The 11,950-nt window shown below is 33.3% G+C and overlaps 1 non-coding gene across 1 annotated transcript; it reads right to left on the bottom strand.

The window, feature by feature from the left end:
- Positions 1–6,593: 6,593 nt before the first annotated feature.
- Trnas-cga (transfer RNA serine (anticodon CGA)) lies at positions 6,594–6,668 on the bottom strand. The gene has a single exon. It is a non-coding gene; the product is annotated as a tRNA-Ser (tRNA).
- Positions 6,669–11,950: the final 5,282 nt, after the last annotated feature.

Genomic DNA, 11,950 nt, shown 5'->3' with positions numbered 1-11,950 from the left:
ACCTTTTGAGAATTTTGTGAATCACATTAGGAAAGTTATGCAAACACATGTAAGCTCAATGAGAACACTTTGCATATCGAGACAAAATTATTTACAGCTGAACAAAGGGCATTAGATACGTTTTGGGTGGAGTGTATTAAAAGGCAAAGGGAATGGAAGAGCCACCAATTCTTCCACCCATAAGAAGTAGTTGTTACTGTGAGCTCCAGTGATGACAGTTCCAACAGACTGCTTGTTAACGTAATTTACCAAAATGGCCGTTTCCTAGTCGGTTCAGGGGCTCAGTTTTCTTTTATGTTGTGCCATGTAGTGGAACATGTGACCAACTAATTAACTAACTCAAAACTCTTCATCCCGGCTACTGACGCTAGCAAGTTTGCTATAGGGGTAGCTTTATCACAGAAAATCAACACAGTAGAGCATGCAATTTCTTTCACATCCCATCACTATTCAACAAAAGAGAAGGAATTATGTGCACTTGTCTATGGCATAAATTACAATTGATGTTTCCTAGTTGTCCAAGTAACTGCTCAACCTAAAGGACCCCACCAGTAAGTTAACTAGATGGACTTTACGTTTAAGCGAGTACCAACTGATACTAGTTCACCAACCTTGGAAATCACACAGTAGTACTGATGGATAAAACAGGAAAATCTGAGTATGTTTTACGATCTGCAGGGAAGAGGAATTAATAACACGTAAGAGGTTGTAGTGTCAATCCTGGAAAGCAAGATCCTAAATTCAAAGGCGTGAATTGGATACTATACAAGAGCAATGTTAAAGGAATCTATATCATGGTACTTGAAGTCGTACAAGTACAAGTGTTAAAAGAATGTCATGGTAGACGATTAGCAACTCAAAGTGGCGTAAAAGTAACTAACCTACGAATAACTCAAATCTATCAGTGACCGTACTGGAAAGCTGATGTTTAGAGCCCTGTTTCATGTTGTTATACATGCAGTAAGCAGAATGGTGTGGACAAAAACAAAACAAAAGACAGTAATCGTTATATCTCGATTATTCTGCCTCATTTCTCGAAATATCTGTTAATGACATCAGTCCCAGACAAAAGTGATGAGATCATGGCCTGTGTTTTTCTTGTGCATTTCGAAATATGGTTCACCATCTTCTAAAATTAGCAACCAAGGTTCCAATTTTACTTCCGACTTATCACAGTAATTGTGCAGGTTACAGAAGATTGGCAGCATAACGACAACGACAGCTCATACAGAGGGGAATGGCCAAATGGAAAGAGCTCATCGAACCCTCATGAAAATGATAAGTCACTGTGTTGGCAACAAGCATGATTCGATTCTTTTACAGAAATTAAGCGGGGGCTTCAGTATGAGATGCTTATAATAGTTTCCACAATGAAACGTTGTCTCGAAACCCAAAGAGATTCTGTGCATATGTAAAGTATGCTAGTGGCAAGACACAATCAATAGCTTCTCTCTACGATAGGAATGGAAATACTATCGGTCACAGTGCTGCTAAAGCAGAGTTACTAAACACAGCCTTCCAAAATTCCTTTACCAAAGAAGTCGAAGTAAGTATTCCAGAATTTTAATCAAGAACAGCTGCCATCGTGAGTAACTTAGAAGGGAGTATCCTCAGAGTACTGAAGCAACTTAAATCATTTAATAAAAACAAGTCTTCTAATCCAGACTGGATACCAATTAGGTTCCTTTCATAGTGTGCTGATGCAATAGCTCCATCCTTAACAACCATACACAACCACTCGCTCGACAAAACATCCATACCCAAAGACTGGATAGTTGCACGGGTCACACCAATATTAAAGAAAGACAATAGGAATCATCTCCTAAATTACAGGGCAATCAACGTCGATTTGCAATAGGTATTTGGAACATATATTGTCTTAGAACGTTAAGAATTACCTCAAAGAGAACTGTCTATTGACAGACAGTCAACACAGATTTCGAAAATATCGTTCTTGTGAAACACAACTAGCTCTTTACTCACTCAGAGTGTCACTCGAAGTATTCAGTAGGCTGTGCTTCATATTTTCATAAGAAAACTCATTCGCATGTTCACCTGCTCAACCGCTTTCTTCCGAAAAAGTTACCCAGAATGTACTGAACTCTTCTACTTTATCTAATATTTCACCTCTGTCTCATCATTTTTGTTATAAAAATTCGATTTTTGTCAAAAGCTGAATGTAAGAAAAAACTTGAGTTTTCTGAAAAAAGTGATTGTAAGGAAAATACTCGCAATTTAAGAAAATGAGGGAAACAAATCCTCTTATTATCTAGAAATCTTATTTATCTAAAATTTTCCTAACCTTTTCTTCTTTAGCAGCCATAAGATTGATATGAGTTGCTGATATTTTTAAGTTTTTTGAGGTAAGACTGGACTACTTTTTTTACCACATTTGCAAATAGCCTTAATTTTCTGGTATCTTTAAAGCATTCTTTACATATATGATGATACCCATTCTTAAGATACTTATCTTTATAAAATTCTTTTAATTTTTTTATATGGAGACCGATTACATTCCTTTAGCGGAAGTTTGTTGTCCATTTAAAGATTATAAACTTTAATAACAAAAAACAAAATTTAAAAAATTCACAGAGTAAATTGCATATCGTATTTTGTATGAAGTACACAAGTTAGTCATGTACTGACTTCCAACTCATGAAACTCATTATTTTTAATTTTCTTCATTGCCTTAAATCTCAGTTTAATACTCTGTTCTTAAAAATTTGAAAATATACATAACAAATGTCTGCTGTTTTTATTGCAAATAATGATGACATTATTCCATTAGATACATTTCAAAATAATTGAGTTGTAGTTTTTTGATGACTTCATTCTTGGAAGTTAAGATATAGTTAGAGAAAAGATGGTTTTTATTTAGCTCAGACATATTGTAATATGCAAAAACAATTAGTCACAGATAGTCTCAATTTTTTAAATATTTCCAGACAGGATGACACATATTTAAATCTCATTTACCATAAGTTATTTGGAGGTGATTTAAAATTAGACAATTTGAAAGAAATATGTAGTAAATGTTGGCGTTACCAGTTTAGATTTTTTACGGTAGACATGACTAGAAAGGTCAGATATAAAATACAAAAATTCCTAAAAATATAAGGTGATGAATCGTTTAACAAACAAAAATGTTAATGTTTTCTCATTAATATTAAATGTTTTCTAAATATGACCTGCAAGTTATAATAAAAGCTGAATGAAATTGGAAAAAATTAAAGAAATGAAAGAACAATTCAATTTCTGGAGAAAACAACGTATACAGAGTACAGAAAGTATAAAAAAGATCAACCAGTTATCAATGCTAACAAACAAGTAAAACAATGCATTGAAGGTTTTGGTGATAATGTTTTGAAACCTACTGAAGAAAATATGGAGGCTGTAAAACAGATGGTTGCATAAGGTCATAGACATTCAGAAGAATTTGGAAATGTGTCACGATATGTAAGTCCACAGTATGAATATATTGAATAAAGATGAAGAAGGGACTAAAAAAAAGAAAGGAAATACAAGAAGGGACTAAGTGTAGAAATAAGTTAAAAGATAAAGCTCAGGATAATGTTAAACAAATAAATGGAAGTGAAAGAATGTTAGAATTTATCAACAGTAGTGAAGATACATTTTTTGGATTAAAACACATTTTTTTCATTGAAATAGTTGTTTGTTTACCAGTTGAATTCTAAGCAGACAAATTAAAACTTGCTGAAAAGGAGAACAAAGGCACGGGTGGGCTAATGAGCTTTTTACTAAAAAACGGATTACTGTGGTTGATAAGGGCAAAATTTAAATGATGCTGATATGTCATTTTATGCAGATATTTTGTATCATTCAGGAGCTTTATATTCTGAAGTTAATGCAAACAAAACTAAATCAAGTAAAGGTTAAAAATACAAAAACTGATAAAAGAAATTGTTGTTGACTATTTTCCAAAATTATATCAAATACCATCAGAACTAGATTCTGTAGTTTATACATCGTCAGACGAAGCAGTGCTAACTAAAACAGGTCTTAGAACATGGTTAAGCGTAGGTTTAATTAAACAATACACAGAGAAACCAGCTGAATATGTTTGGATGAATGATTTTAGAGATTTAATCGATAGATTCGAGTCATAGAGAAAAAATAGCTGGAAAGAAAAATTATCATAATGAAAATTTTGTAATGACACAGATGTTAACTAATAAATTTAGTGATTTCATTATCAACAATCAAAAGGGGATTCCTTATTTGTTTGGATTTTTGAATAATCTTCCTCACACATTTTGTTAAAGTGGAATATAAAATAAAGGATTCTTAAATACATTAATTAACAAATTACCATTTGAAATGAATCTTCCAGGTTATAATTACCATGACCCTGGAATGAAACTAGAAGAAAGATTATCTAGAGCTGATAAAGGAATTAATTCATTACACAAAGCTTGTAAAAAACGTTATATTGCCTACTGTGATAACAAAGAATTGGAAAAAAGACATGAAGCAGATAAAGAACTTGAGTTAACTGCAAAAGAAAGAATGTGTGCTTCTGATGCTTCATTAGGAGAAAAATTAGCAGCAATAGCAGTTAGATGAATAATGTTTGGAAAGAGAAAATTAGGTATGGGATTAGATGTTGCGCCAACTGTAGCAGGTTCTCGACTGCACCTTGATGACAATGGATAGGGCTTATGAAAATATTAATAATTTTTTCTTTTACTTAAATGAATAACTTTGGCATTGATTACAAGTTGGTACCTAGGCGCAAGACCTAGCCAAAATCAATAAAAATTAAACTAAATAATGAACAAAAACGTAATATTGATCTCCTTTTAATGGATGGGCGAAAAAGAAAGAGATTATAAAAGGTGGCAATGTAATCATAACTTTCTGTATTCCTATTGTGAAAAAAATTATTGAATATCTAACAAAAAAGAAATAAGGTTCTGCATTAACAAAACATGAAGGTAGATTTCTTCCATTACTATTGGACAAATTTCCATAATCAGTAGCTATTGGTTAACTAGCTCATGGATGTGCAGCTATTGAAAATACAGTAGCAAGAAAGAGAAAAGCTGACAAAGAATTAGAAGAACAAGAAATACATAATTTACCAATGGAGAAGGAAGGAAGCGGATTAAAAGATTGTAAAAAGTTTATATGTATTGTAATGCGTTAAGTAATTTTGATGCTGGAAAGCTTACTAAGCTATTAAAAATCAAATACCTTTGTGGTGTACTCATGACTGATGAATTACCTAAACATCCTAGAGAATGTGAACCTGGAATGATAAATTTAGATTCATCTAATAATCCTGGCACACACTGGATTTGTCATGATAAGAGTAATGGTATTAAATTTGCGTTTCCTTCATTCAGAGCAAATATTCCTAATGAACTGGTGAATTATCTTGGTATTATAATCAACAACAAGTACAAAAAATTAATGATATTGTTTGTGGTCATTTGTGTTTATTTATGTTAAAATTATTATCTGATAATTAGAAATTTAATGATATTTTATAGAATTTAATAAATCGACGTTTTTGGGAATAGGATAAATAAGCAAAACAATGGAAAAATAACGAAATGGAAATTTAGATAACATATAAAAGAAAACGTTTAATCAGATTTGGATAAAGAGAAGATGATAGGTCCAAAATTAGAAAAAAAAACAGTTTAAAAAAGATTTAAGTACGTTTTTTAAATTAAACAAAGGATGTATTGATTTTAAAGTTTATATTTAAAAGATACAATAAGTGGTTATAATGCGGTTACCAAACAATGTTTAGAAAGCTACAAAACCTGAAATACAAGTATTGTAACAAAATTCAGTAATTATGTCATTAAAGGAAAGTTTAATCAACTTCATAGTGATAAAACAAACTACTTTACAAAAAAGGAAGCAGAAAAAGCTTTTACTTATTGTTTCTCAAAGACTGATTTAACACCACACCTAAGTCAATTAAGTGATCTTGAAAAAAGAATGTGTGACAAACATAAACTGAAATTTAAATTTTTTAGGGTGATGAAATATTAAATTACACTTTTGAGTATGATGTAAAATCAAGATAATTTTTTATTTTGGGTGAATGTAAATGATGATCCAGCACCTACTTTTTTTTAAAATAGAGTTAATGAACTCAAATTTTATATCCAACACAATTCAATAATCCATCAATTGAAATGAAAAGGAATATAAAATATTTATATCTCTAAACCAATCTGTTCAAACTCTAGAATGAGATTTTCACTCTGCAGCGGAGTGTGCGCTGATATGAAACTTCCTGGCAGATTAAAACTGTGTGCCCGACCGAGACTCGAACTCGGGACCTTTGCCTTTCGCGGGCAAGTTCTCTACCAACTGAGCTACCGAAGCACGACTCACGCCCGGTACTCACAGCTTTACTTCTGCCAGTACCTCGTCTCCTACCTTCCAAACTTTACAGAAGCTCTCCTGCGAGACTTGCAGAACTAGCACTCCTGAAAGAAAGGATAATGCGGAGACATGGCTTAGCCACAGCCTGGGGGATGTTTCCAGGATGAGATTTTCACTCTGCAGCGGAGTGTGCGCTGATATGAAACTTCCTGGCAGATTAAAACTGTGTGCCCGACCGAGACTCGAACTCGGGACCTTTGCCTTTCGCGGGCAAGTGCTCTACCAACTGAGCTACCGAAGCACGACTCACGCCCGGTACTCACAGCTTTACTTCTGCCAGTACCTCGTCTCCTACCTTCCAAACTTTACAGAAGCTCTCCTGCGAGACATGCAGAACTAGCACTCCTGAAAGAAAGGATAATGCGGAGACATGGCTTAGCCACAGCCTGGGGGATGTTTCCAGAATGAGATTTTCACTCTGCAGCGGAGTGTGCGCTGATATGAAACTTCCTGGCAGATTAAAACTGTGTGCCCGACCGAGACTCGAACTCGGGACCTTTGCCTTTCGCGGGCAAGTGCTCTACCAACTGAGGTACTGGCAGAAGTAAAGCTGTGAGTACCGGGCGTGAGTCGTGCTTCGGTAGCTGAGTTGGTAGAGCACTTGCCCGCGAAAGGCAAAGGTCCCGAGTTCGAGTCTCGGTCGGGCACACAGTTTTAATCTGCCAGGAAGTTTCATATCAGCGCACACTCCGCTGCAGAGTGAAAATCTCATTCTGGAAACATCCCCCAGGCTGTGGCTAAGCCATGTCTCCGCATTATCCTTTCTTTCAGGAGTGCTAGTTCTGCATGTCTCGCAGGAGAGCTTCTGTAAAGTTTGGAAGGTAGGAGACGAGGTACTGGCAGAAGTAAAGCTGTGAGTACCGGGCGTGAGTCGTGCTTCGGTAGCTCAGTTGGTAGAGCACTTGCCCGCGAAAGGCAAAGGTCCTGAGTTCGAGTCTCGGTCGGGCACACAGTTTTAATCTGCCAGGAAGTTTCATGTTCAAACTCTGCCTTTTTCAGTTGACTTTCTCATGTTTGGAGAACTGATTTTAGAAACAATTGATGATGATACAATGGAACAATAATTTACAACTTATTAAGTTTTTATCTATAATGATGGATCATGTCTATTATCTGTAGTGTAAAAATTTACTGGCACATGTAGTTGTCACAGAGTAAGAACTAAAAATGGAAGACAGAGGATTAAAAAAAAATTGTAGAATCTGTAAAACTAAAAAGAGTAAATTCGTTAAAAATATTGTTCAGGTAACAGATTGAGGGCTGTAAAACTAAAAAGAGTAAATTCGTTAAAAATATTGTTCAGATAACAGATTGAGGGCTGTTATTATACAGGGTGTCCATGAAGTCCCTTTACATCTTCAAACTATTATTACAATGGCAGTTGTCTGATTATTTTAACAAAATTTCTTTTATTGTAATCACTGTCTACTACGATTTTTATGTATGCTAAAATTTAGTGTTTCAGACACTCTGTTGATGGAAGGAACTGAACTTCTATGAAATTGCAACTCCTCAAGAGAGGGCACAATGTGTGTCCTGGTTTATTGGGACAAAATCGGATGTTCAGATTCAATGAAACTTCAGAACAAAGTATGGAAGAGATCCACCACCACGCCCTTCAATTCATGCAGGGCACAAAAACCTTGAGACAGTGTTGGGTAAAGGGAGGGATGGGCGACCAAGAACATCTGAGGAAAACATCAAATGCAGCTTAAACATCTTCTCTCATTCACCTATGAAGTCCATTCGCACTGCTGCCAGACATTTGCAGCTACCACCTTCAACTGTGCATAACGTCCTCCACAAGAAGTTACGGTTGTACGCTTACAAAATGCAACTATTGCAGACACTTGAGCCAAATGACTAGGTGAAGTGGACAGAGTTTGCACTCAACATGCTGGAACGCCTTTCGGAGGATGAAGCATTCCTCAAGCGAGTTTGTTCCAGTGACAAGACAACTTTTCATGTGTCTGGTGCATTAAACAGACAGAACGTGCGCATCTGGGGATCTGAACATCCCCATGTGACTAGGGAGCTTCACCAGGATAGTGCAAAAGTGAATGTGTGGTGTGGAGACATGTGCAACCGAATAACTGGTCAATTTTTCTTCAACAAGGGAACAATTGCTGTAGATGGTTACCTCGACGTTCTTACTGAATATGTAGCACCACAAGTGATTGACTTACACCCAACTATCATTTTCCAGCAAGATAGTGCACCACCACATTGGGGAATGGATGTTCGTCGGTTCCTCAATGAAACATTTCCAGGTAGCTTGATTGGGAGGGATGGGTGAATTCCTTGGCTACCCTGTTCGCCAGATATCACTCCCTTGGACTTTTTTATGGGGATATTTAAAAGATATCGTGTATCAAATAGATGAGACATTGCTGACTTCAAATAACTGGATTTGTAATGTCATTGTCACCTTTGATGACACTATGGTACAGTGAACATGGCAGGAAATCGGGTACCATCTTGATGTGCCTCGTGCAACTAAAGGTGCCCATAAATGTATATTAAACACTGTCAAGAAACTTTTATAATCACTGATTACAATAAAAGGAATATTGTTAAAATATTACAATAATGAACATTGTAATAAAATTTTAAATTTGTAAAGGGACTTTATGTACAACCTGTATGTCAAGAAATTATTAATGAACTTCATAAATCATATAAAAAAATTTTGAAAGAAGAAACGTAATTTCTCTCAGTATTGATGACATATGACAAGCATATTTAGTAAAAATGGATTTAAGTAATTTGAAAGTAATTTCAAAAATAAATAAAGGATGCAAATATTTATTAACTGTTACTGATGTTTTTCAAAATTTGCTTTGGCTATTCCAGTTAAAGATACAAGATATAAAAATGTTGTTGATTCTTTTGAAAAACTATTCAATATGCGCAATCCAAGAAAATTAGTGACAAATAAAAGTAAAAAAATTCTATATTAAAAACTTCATAGAACTGATAAAAAATATATTTTATCATTGCTCAAATTTTATTAAATTCAGAGCATCTGTTGTTGAAAGACTTAACAGAACACTTAAAGAAAATATGTGGAAGAGATTTATTCTTAAATGAAATAATGAGTGGGCTGATTTAGCCAAAAATATAGTTGATGAATATAATAACACAAAGCATTCATCTATAAAAATGAGACCACTTTAAGTTAATGAAAAGAAGTATAAACAAACTACTGTTGTACCTAATGATAAAGTGAAATTTAAAAAAGGAGTTAAAGTGTGAATTAGTAAATTTAAAGGATTTTTTTTAAAAACGATATACTATCAATTTGTTGAAAGAAATTTTCTAAATTGAAAATTTTAGTCATTCTAATCCAATCACACAGAAAGTGACGGATTTAAATGGCAAAATAGCAAGAGAAATTTTTCTATAATTATGAAGTACAAGAAACTAATTATCCAGATGTATAGTTGGAAAAAGTATTCTGAGAGAAAGAAGATAAAGTAAATATGAAATGGTTGGGATTTGATAATTCACACAGCAGTTGAGTATACAAAATTATTTTACAAATATTAATAAAAAATTGTGTATATAAATCTCTAGTCCAATATGACTGAGGTAATTAACACTTTAATATTTTCTATTTGTATGTTATCCTAATGATGATGAGGATATTGTCTCTATATTCATAAATCCATTAACTGTTCACAGTGTCACTTATTTGTACAATTTCAGTGACGAAACAATTTGTGTTGTTTATGAATACTTTTAAAAAACAGATTACAACGTAAACTTTATTCTTAAAGTATTCTCTCTCTCATTCAATATCTTTATTTATCCCTTATTTTATACCTCTTTTTCTCTTTTAAGTTTTTTAATGTTTCCTTAAGCCAATTACTTTTATCTGCATATTCGCCACAGATTTAAGTTATAGTTGTAGCTAGTTCTTCTTTACTGATATTACTAGTAGAATTTTGTAAATTATCTTATTGCTTAATTAGTTATAAGTTCCTGAATGATGACTACAGGTTGAATTTACTCTACTGTTGTTAGAAATGTACAACTTATTTTTAATTTCTTTGCTATTCAGATCATGTTCGTTGAATAATGAATAATTTTCTTCCTCAATGAATCTATATTATATTTTTATTTCATATTATATAGTTCTTAACCTTCTTCAATCCTGAAGCACGAGAAGGCAGATTTAAACTTTTCTTCAATAAGTTGCAACATTATCGATATGTATGTAATAATTTTTTTCTAGTTGTTCACCAGAATCATATCTTGATAATTTTAATGGCATGAATTTAATTGTTTTTCTTCTAACTTTGAGGAAATGATTTTTTATAGCTCATTAGTTGTGATCATGTAGATGATGTCACCCAACTCTATTTCAGAAATTTGGCGTTTTACCTTAAATTTTTTTTTATATTTCTCTTCATCTAGTGCTTTGTCTTTTATTTGTAATTTATTTTCAAATTAGATAGCAGCTTGTTTAGATTTATCTTTTTCAACAGATGCTATAAATTTTACATAACCGAACAGATTTTTTTGTAAAGTAATGTAATAATCTCTAATTTCATCAGACACCTTAGTCCTCAAACACATTACTAGTTTTCAACCATTAATTAAACCTATTTCTTTTGAACAGAATTACTTGGTGTTAACTGTTTAATTTCGTTTTAAATATATTTCTGTTTTACAGCCAAAGGATTGTAGTATTTTATTTCTGTATATTCTAGATTGTACTTTTCAATTATTGTAATGAAAGTACCATTATTTTCTTATTTTCTTTGATATTACCAGGGTGTATAGTTGTACACCCAGAAATTCCATAATGAATAACGAATAAAATTTCGTTTGTAATCAATTATGTTCTAAATTATAGTTGTTTCATGATAATATAAAACTAAATTTCATTTTTTCACTTTTTCAGATCCAGGGTTTCTCATGAGAGATGGTGTATTTCATAATGAATAAAACTCAAAATATGGTTATTATTTTCAGCTGGTATACTCATACTGGCTGAAATCCCTCGATGAATGCAGAATAAAACAAAAAATTAATGAACATAATTTATTCAGTAGAATCGCAACAGAGATTTTCATTGAAACAGAGATTATTTCATTATTATAATTAGTCTATTTACAGAATCATTAAATTCCTATTCCAGGGTCCATCTTCCCAGACCCTGAAATTCCAGAACTATTTGAATACATTTTAGTTTATTCAGTGGGATTGAAACCAATGTAACATTAATTAATGATCAAATTTTTTATTTTAATTAATTTTCAGAATATATTTCTGTATATTCGAGGTTATAATTATTTATTATTTTTGCAAATCTCTTTGAGAGATTGCAGGGCACTCCCACTTCTGATTCAAAGTAGCGAATACGATCTACCGCGATTTGACTTCATACATTATGATGAATGGGCTTGTTTGCATGCTCCAGGGAAGGAAATATGGTAAGCTTTAGCCGCGTTCAAAGGAACAGGGTGCCGACTTAAACGACTTCAGTAAAAGCATGGCGTTGGTGGGCCGACAAAGC

This window comes from Schistocerca gregaria, chromosome X (assembly GCF_023897955.1).
Source record: "Schistocerca gregaria isolate iqSchGreg1 chromosome X, iqSchGreg1.2, whole genome shotgun sequence".
NCBI classification, from domain to species: Eukaryota; Metazoa; Arthropoda; class Insecta; order Orthoptera; family Acrididae; genus Schistocerca; species Schistocerca gregaria.
Note: the sequence above shows the minus strand (reverse complement) of the source record. Positions and strands in the feature narration are given on the sequence as shown.